The sequence below is a fragment of the Corylus avellana genome, chromosome ca3, assembly GCF_901000735.1.
Source record: "Corylus avellana chromosome ca3, CavTom2PMs-1.0".
NCBI classification, from domain to species: Eukaryota; Viridiplantae; Streptophyta; class Magnoliopsida; order Fagales; family Betulaceae; genus Corylus; species Corylus avellana.
The window spans coordinates 36,531,329-36,538,444 of NC_081543.1; the positions used below are offsets into that span (position 1 = coordinate 36,531,329).

At 39.1% G+C, this 7,116-nt stretch overlaps 1 protein-coding gene and 1 pseudogene across 3 annotated transcripts in view; both read left to right on the forward strand.

The window, feature by feature from the left end:
* The window catches only part of LOC132175103 (F-box protein At5g49610), a 22,390-nt gene that overhangs the window by 11,960 nt on the left and 3,314 nt on the right, over window positions 1–7,116 (forward strand). The window lies entirely within an intron of this gene.
* On the forward strand, window positions 1,134–6,614 carry LOC132174539 (putative multidrug resistance protein; annotated as a pseudogene).

Consider the following 7,116-nt stretch of genomic DNA (forward strand, 5'->3'; position numbering starts at 1 on the left):
TGCAGGATTAGTATTCGATGAGCCCTATCTCAGAGAATTACATTATAAAATGTGAATAACTTTGTTGCTCTTTTTGTTTTTTGTGACATGAGACCACTTATTTGTTAGAAAGTTAAGAGAATGATTGGGTTTCCGTTTCAAAGCGGAGAGACACCAGCGTCACTTAACTAAATAAATTCAATTTGAAACTCATTTATTTTTATGACATAGCGGCTAGCGAGATAGCAACAATGTTAAGCTATGAGAAGCCTGGTTTTGTATTAGATCCAATTTGCATCCGACTCGGTTCGACGTTGGAAGCCCTATGGTTTAAATGGGAATTTTTATTTTTATTTTTATTTTTATTTTTTTTTTCTGAGGCTTAAACCATATAGTGGCCTAAGCTAATTTATAGTCGTTTTTTACTAGGGTTTTGTATGGACCTATTATTGACGCCTCTTGTATTGTCTCTCTAAAAAATAGTGAAACCTCGCTGAAAATCTATGGAACGTAGTACTTAGTAGTGAACCACGTAAATTTCTGTGTTTTGTAATGGTTTGTTTTTGTGTTCTTAATTTTCGTGTCTCACTATTTCTGGAAAATATGATAGATTTCCTAACAAACAGAACACAAGCAACGATGTCTTCTATTCTTGATAAAATCTGAAGAATAATGTCATCCGAGCAAAGTTTTGACAAAAGTCCAAGAGAAAATTGAAGCTTCAATTGATTTATGATTCAAAATTTTCGAAAATATCTGCCAGCAGTATTTTATATAGACTCAACGAAAAAAAAAAGAAAAAAAAAGAAAAAGAAGAAGGGAAACAAATGTCTAAACAAAGAAAATACTACAATACAAGTAAAGTTGCAAAACTAAGTTACGAAAGGAAAGGAAAATGCTGAAATGATGCGACAATAATCAGAGAATCGGATCTTGAGTTTTTCTTTTTGAAGACTAATTTTCCATGTTTGCCCCTGAGAATCGATGATTAATCTTTCAATGATTGAGGATTAAGTTTCCATGTACTTCAATAATAAGAGTAGAGAATATATGCAAACAAAACAAACAGTGAACCAAGAGATCAGAGATGTACCTCGTAAAATTACTGGTTGGAGTTATGGAAACAAACAGTGAACTAAGAGATGTACCTCGTAAAATTACTGGTTGGAGTTATGGAAACAAACATTCATGGGCAACCAATCCACGCCGGCAATTTAAAAAACCCATTAACTCATTCTCTTTGGCATTGGCGTTAGCCATAATAAAAAAGACAATATAACAGATACTAATTGACAGCCTGCTGATGTTGAGTCCACGACAAGTTAACTATGCATGGATAAATTTTAGTTCTATATTATATTAAGAGTGCATAATATAGGTGAAAGTTAATTATCCCTTTACGAGTTGGCCACCTCGGCTAAAAGACTTTGGAAAATGAGGGCCAAAGGTAGCATTTTCCGATATGCAGATCGCCTGGACATGTTGCTGATGCTGTTGGGGACTTTGGGCAGCATTGGAGATGGGTTGCAGAACCCTCTGATGATGTTCATTGTAAGTGGTGTGATAAATGATTACGGAAATGGCAACAAGAACCCTTTGACAAACGATGTGGTTGACAAGGTAAGCATGTTCAGTTCTCTCATGTAACCTGAGAGCATACTGCAAAATGGAGTTGTCTCAACTTCATTTTTTAATGCCCTTGATAGTCCCTTTTACTGTATCGTGGAATTTGTACTTAATGCAATTTAAATTTGTAAACTTGCTTCTGTCATTTCCATTTTGCAGTATGCTCTCAGGCTGCTCTATGCTGCAATTGGAGTTGGACTTTCTGCTTTTGTGGGTATGTTGGAGTATTGAAAGTTCTAGTAGATTCGTTTCAGGAATCATCTTTGGCTTCAAAGAAGTGCCGTTTAGCACATGAATTTAAACATACCTTTTGTTTTGCATTGTGGTCGACATTTGGTCTTGCAGAAGGGCTATGATGGGCAAGAACTGCAGAGAGGCAGACTTCTCGGATGAAAATGGAGTACCTGAAAGCTGTCCTTAGACAAGACGTTGGTTTCTTTGACACCCAAACTGCTGGCACTTCAACAACCAACCAAGTTGTGACACTCATCTCCTCGGACGCCAATTCAATCCAAGTTGCTTTATGTGAGAAGGTTTGATTTCCATAACAGCCTTCCCTGATTAAGTCCTATTACGATGGAATTAAGCAGACATCAGTACTCAAAATCATATTCTAAATTGCACAGAAAGAGAAGTCCTAGAAAGAATGATAGTCTTATTACGTATTTCTGCAAAAATTACCCCACTCATATAAGACGATGATAAGTAAAAACCCGTTACAACCAATGATAATCAGGACCATGAAATAGATATGCTTCTTTGTTACTTGATAAATATTCCGTCATATTTTTCTTGTATTAAAAGAGATTGGGGGTTTCATGGAATAAAGCAAGAGAGAATTTATTAGTAGAAGAGAAGACAATTGTGGTTACCTCCTACCCCAAACAGAGGACCATGTCAATCAAGTGGAAGTATGATAGAAGATACATGTGGGGGGAAGTTGCTGCACTTCCTTTAGGCAGAGGGAAAAGCAAAATGAAATTATTATATAAAACTTCTCTTCCTCTCTGTGCTGTTTGTTGAAATTGGTTTCCTTTCTATATGCAGATACCTGACTGTCTTGCTTACATGTCGACTTTCTTCTTCTGCCACATATCTGCCTTCACACTATCGTGGAGACTTACACCGGCGGCTATACCACTTTCAGTAACGTTCATCACTCCAGGACTTGTGTTTGGGAATATCATGACGGGCCTGGCAATGAAGATGATTGAATCTTATGGAGTTGCTGGAGGGATTGCAGAACAAGCTATTTCTTCAGTAAGAACTGTATATTCTTATGTGGGGGAGAGTCAGACACTAGAAAGATTCAGCCGTGCACTTCAAACAACTTTGGAATTTGGAGTAAAACAAGGACGTGTAAAGGGAGTGCTGATGGGGAGCATGGGAATTATATATGTAGGTTGGGGTTTTCAGGCTTGGGTTGGGACTTATTTGGTTACTCAAAAACATGAAATGGGTGGCCATGTGATCATAGCTGGGTTTAATGTAATCATGGAAGGACTGTGAGGATCTTATGTTTCTCACTAATTGCTTAGGCTTCAGCTCCTTGATTTCAATTTAGAACTAATAAATTTGTAATTTCAGGAGTGTTTTGAGTGCGCTCCCTAATCTAACTGGGATTACAGAGGCAACAACTGCTGCCTCTTGGATTTCCGAGATGATTGATCGGGTTCCACCTATAGACTCTGAAGATACAAAGGGGAAGGCTTTATCATATGTTAAGAGGAGAAATTGAATTTAAAGACACATATTTTAATTATCCATCAAGGCCTGAGACGCCGATCTTACAAGACTTCAATCTTAACGTTCCAGCAGGTAACAGAGTAGGTCTTGTTGGGGGCAGTGGTTCAGGCAAGTTCACGGTCATTGCACTGCTTGAAAGATTTTACGACCCCATTGAAGGAGATATACTCTTGGATGGCTACAATATAAGAAGACTTCAGCTGAAATGGTTGAGATCCCAACTGGGTCTAGTAAATCAGGAACCTGTTCTATTTGCAACATCCATTAAAGAGAATATACTATTTGGGAAAGAAGGAGCTTCAATGGATAGTGTCATAAACGCAGCCAAAGCAGCCAATGCGCATGACTTCATTGTCAAGTTACCAGACGGATATGAAACTCAAGTAAGCCAACTTCTACACTTCTAGCTCAGAATATATTTTCTAGTTTGCTATGCTTCTGTGAAATTTTTTAAGGTACTTCAAGAAATACATACTTCCAATAGTCATTTTTAAGTATTTCTAATCGCCTCTTAAATTTTTCTATGCAATAGCAAAAAATTTTTTTGCTAGAAATAAATCTGTGAGATCAATCGAGGATGCTTCTTAAGCCCCAGAATGGTTTTTTGTAACATTTACTCAATTGCAGATGATATTTGCTTCTATAGGAATGAATTACTTTAGCTTTAAGATGATACCCGACTCTATAGGACATGAATTATGAACTTTTGCAGAAGTTCAGCATTTAAGAAAGTATCACAACTGCATGCTTCTTTCGGTGAATACTTCATAACATGTACAACTATGGTTTCCCCAGGTTGGCCAATTTGGATTCCTATTGTCTGGCGGTCAGAAGCAAAGGATTGCCATAGCCAGAACTCTACTCAGGGACCCAAAAATCCTGCTGCTAGATGAACCCACTAGTGCACTTGCTGTACAGTCTGAAAGGATAGTGCAGGAGGCAATTGATCTAGCGTTCAAAGGGAAGACAACAATCATCATTGCCCATTGCCTGTCCACGATCAGGACAGCAAACCTGATTGTGGTTCTTCAAGCTGGCAAAGTAGTTGAATCAGGTTCACACAGTGAGCTGATGCAAATGAATGGTGGGCAAGGTGGGGAATATTCCAAGATGGTGCAGTTGCAGCAGGTGGTAATGCAAAATGAAGATTCCAACATTCCCAGTTCTCCAGTGGAGGGAAGAAGCCACCACAAAATGAACATCCCATCAAGCCCAATCAGCGTGAGATCGAGCACTCGCAGCACTCCAAATTTATATTCCTTCAGCCAAGCATTTACCCTTGGCACACCCTACTCCATTTCCATCCAGTATGACCCTGATGATGATAGTGATGAAAAATATGTCAATAAGTCTACCAATCCTCCTCCTTCCCAGTGGCAGTTTACCGAAAATGAATGCACCTGAGTGGGGAAAAGCCGTGCTTGGATGCTTGGGAGCTTTAGGCTCTGGAGCAGTAAATCCCATAAATGCCTACTGCGTGGGATTACTCGTATCAATCTATTTCCTCCCTGAATCTGAAATGAAGTCTAAATCCAGAGTCTTGTCCCTTGTTTTCTTAGGCATTGGTGCTTTCAACTTTTTCACCAATATCATCCAACACTACAATTTTGCAGTTATGGGAGAAAGATTGACAAAAAGGGTGCGGCAGAATCTACTCGAGAAACTAATGACCTTTGAGATTGGGTGGTTTGAACAAGATGAGAACACAAGTGCAGCCATTTGTGCAAGGCTAGCGACTGAAGCCAACATGGTTCGGTCCCTCGTTGGGGATCGGATTTTATTATTGGTTCAAGCAGTTTCTGGAGCCACCTTTGCTTACATAATAGGACTAGTCCTGACATGGAGGCTATCACTTGTAATGATTGCTGTGCAGCCATTAGTCATTGGGAGCTTTTACTCGAGGACTGTCTTGACGAAGAGTATGTCTGAGAAAGTCCGGAAAGCACAGAAGGAAGTTAGCCAACTAGCAAGCGAAGCCGTCATTAACCACAGAACTGTAACTGCTTTTTGTTCCCAGAAGAGAATATTGGGGTTCTTTGGGGCAACCTTAAGAGGTCCTAGGAAGGCAAGTGTTCAACAGTCCTGGGTTTCTGGTTTTGGCCTGTTTAGCTCCCAATTTTTTTAACACAGCATCGACAGCTTTGGCTTTGTGGTACGGTGGGAGGCTCCAGACGCAAGGACTAATAGAACCAAAGCATCTTTTTCAAGCATGTTTTATATTCCTATTCACTGCTTATGTTATTGCTGAAGCTGGGAGTATGACTAATGATCTATCTAGAGGAAACACTGCCATTCAATCAGTTTTTGATACCTTTGATCGGAGAAGTGAGATTGATCCGGGGAACGCATCGGGATCGAACATTAAAAGAAGAATAAATGGACGCATGGAGCTTAAAAATGTTTTCTTAGCATATCCAGCAAGACCTGATCAGATGATCTTTAAGGGCCTGAGCCTTAAGATTGATGCAGGGAAAACAGTGGCGCTAGTGGGGCAGAGCGGTTTCGGAAAATGTACCATTATCGGGCTCATTGAGAGGTTTTATGATCCTTTAAAGGGATTCGTCTATATAGATGAACAGGATATTCAGAATTATATTCTGAGAATGCTGAGATCACATATTGCATTAGTCAGTCAGGAGCCAACTCTTTTGCTGGAACCATACGCGAAAATATTGTCTATGGGAAAGAGAATGCTACTGAGTCCGAGATAAGAAAGGCTGCAGTTCTTGCCAATGCTCATGAATTTATAAGGTATGGAAACATAGGATATAATTGCAGTATGATGCACATATTGCTGTAAACTAAGCCAGAAAAAGATAAATAAATCACCAGGAAACAGAAACCAGCAGCTTGTTTGTTGTGTTGATAACATATTCATGGCTTCAATTGCAGTGGAATGAAAGATGGTTGACACATACTGTGGAGAAAGAGGAGCTCAGCTATCAGGAGGCCAGAAGCAGAGAATTGCACTAGCTCGTGCAATATTAAAGAACCCTTCAATCCTTCTGTTGGATGAAGCTACCAGTGCACTTGATAGTGTGTCAGAGAATCTAGTTCAAGAAGCACCGGAGAAGATGATGGTTGGCAGGCCATGTGTTGTTGTTGCTCACCGGCTGTCGACAATACAGAAATCCAACTCCATTGCTGTGATCAAGAATGGAAAGGTTGTGGAACAAGGCTCCCATAATGAACTCATTTCCTTAGGTCGTCGTGGAGCATACCATTCTCTGATAAAACTACAAGGCGGCAGCTCCCCTAACTGATGAACTTAAGCAAACTGTGTTGCATATATATGATGTATTAATCTGTCTCAGAAGAGAAGACCAAATTGGCTATCTGTATTTTGTTCCAATTTCCATGTTAAATGGATTACATTCAGGTTTGATATTAAGAACAATCATTGCAGATACCGTAATTCCGTTCAGGTTCTGATAAACTTAGTAGTAATTTTTTTAACTGTTCATATTTAATCTCTCATTCTCATGGACAGTTGAAAAATCTAAAGCAAAAGTACCATAATTCCTGGACAAATCAACTACCAAATCATCCAATTTGACCCAGAAACAAGAATAGCTCAATCTTTCTCATTCAGCTTCATGTTGGCCAGCACAACCCACTACAATTATGATTAAAAATGTAAATTTCTACAGTCAATTTTTGCAAAGATACACGCATTTCTTCTTACATAAAGCAATACAAACAATTTCCTGAAATTAGGTAAAAAAAAAAAAGATATCAACCATCAAATGCCTTGAAAGTTGAAAT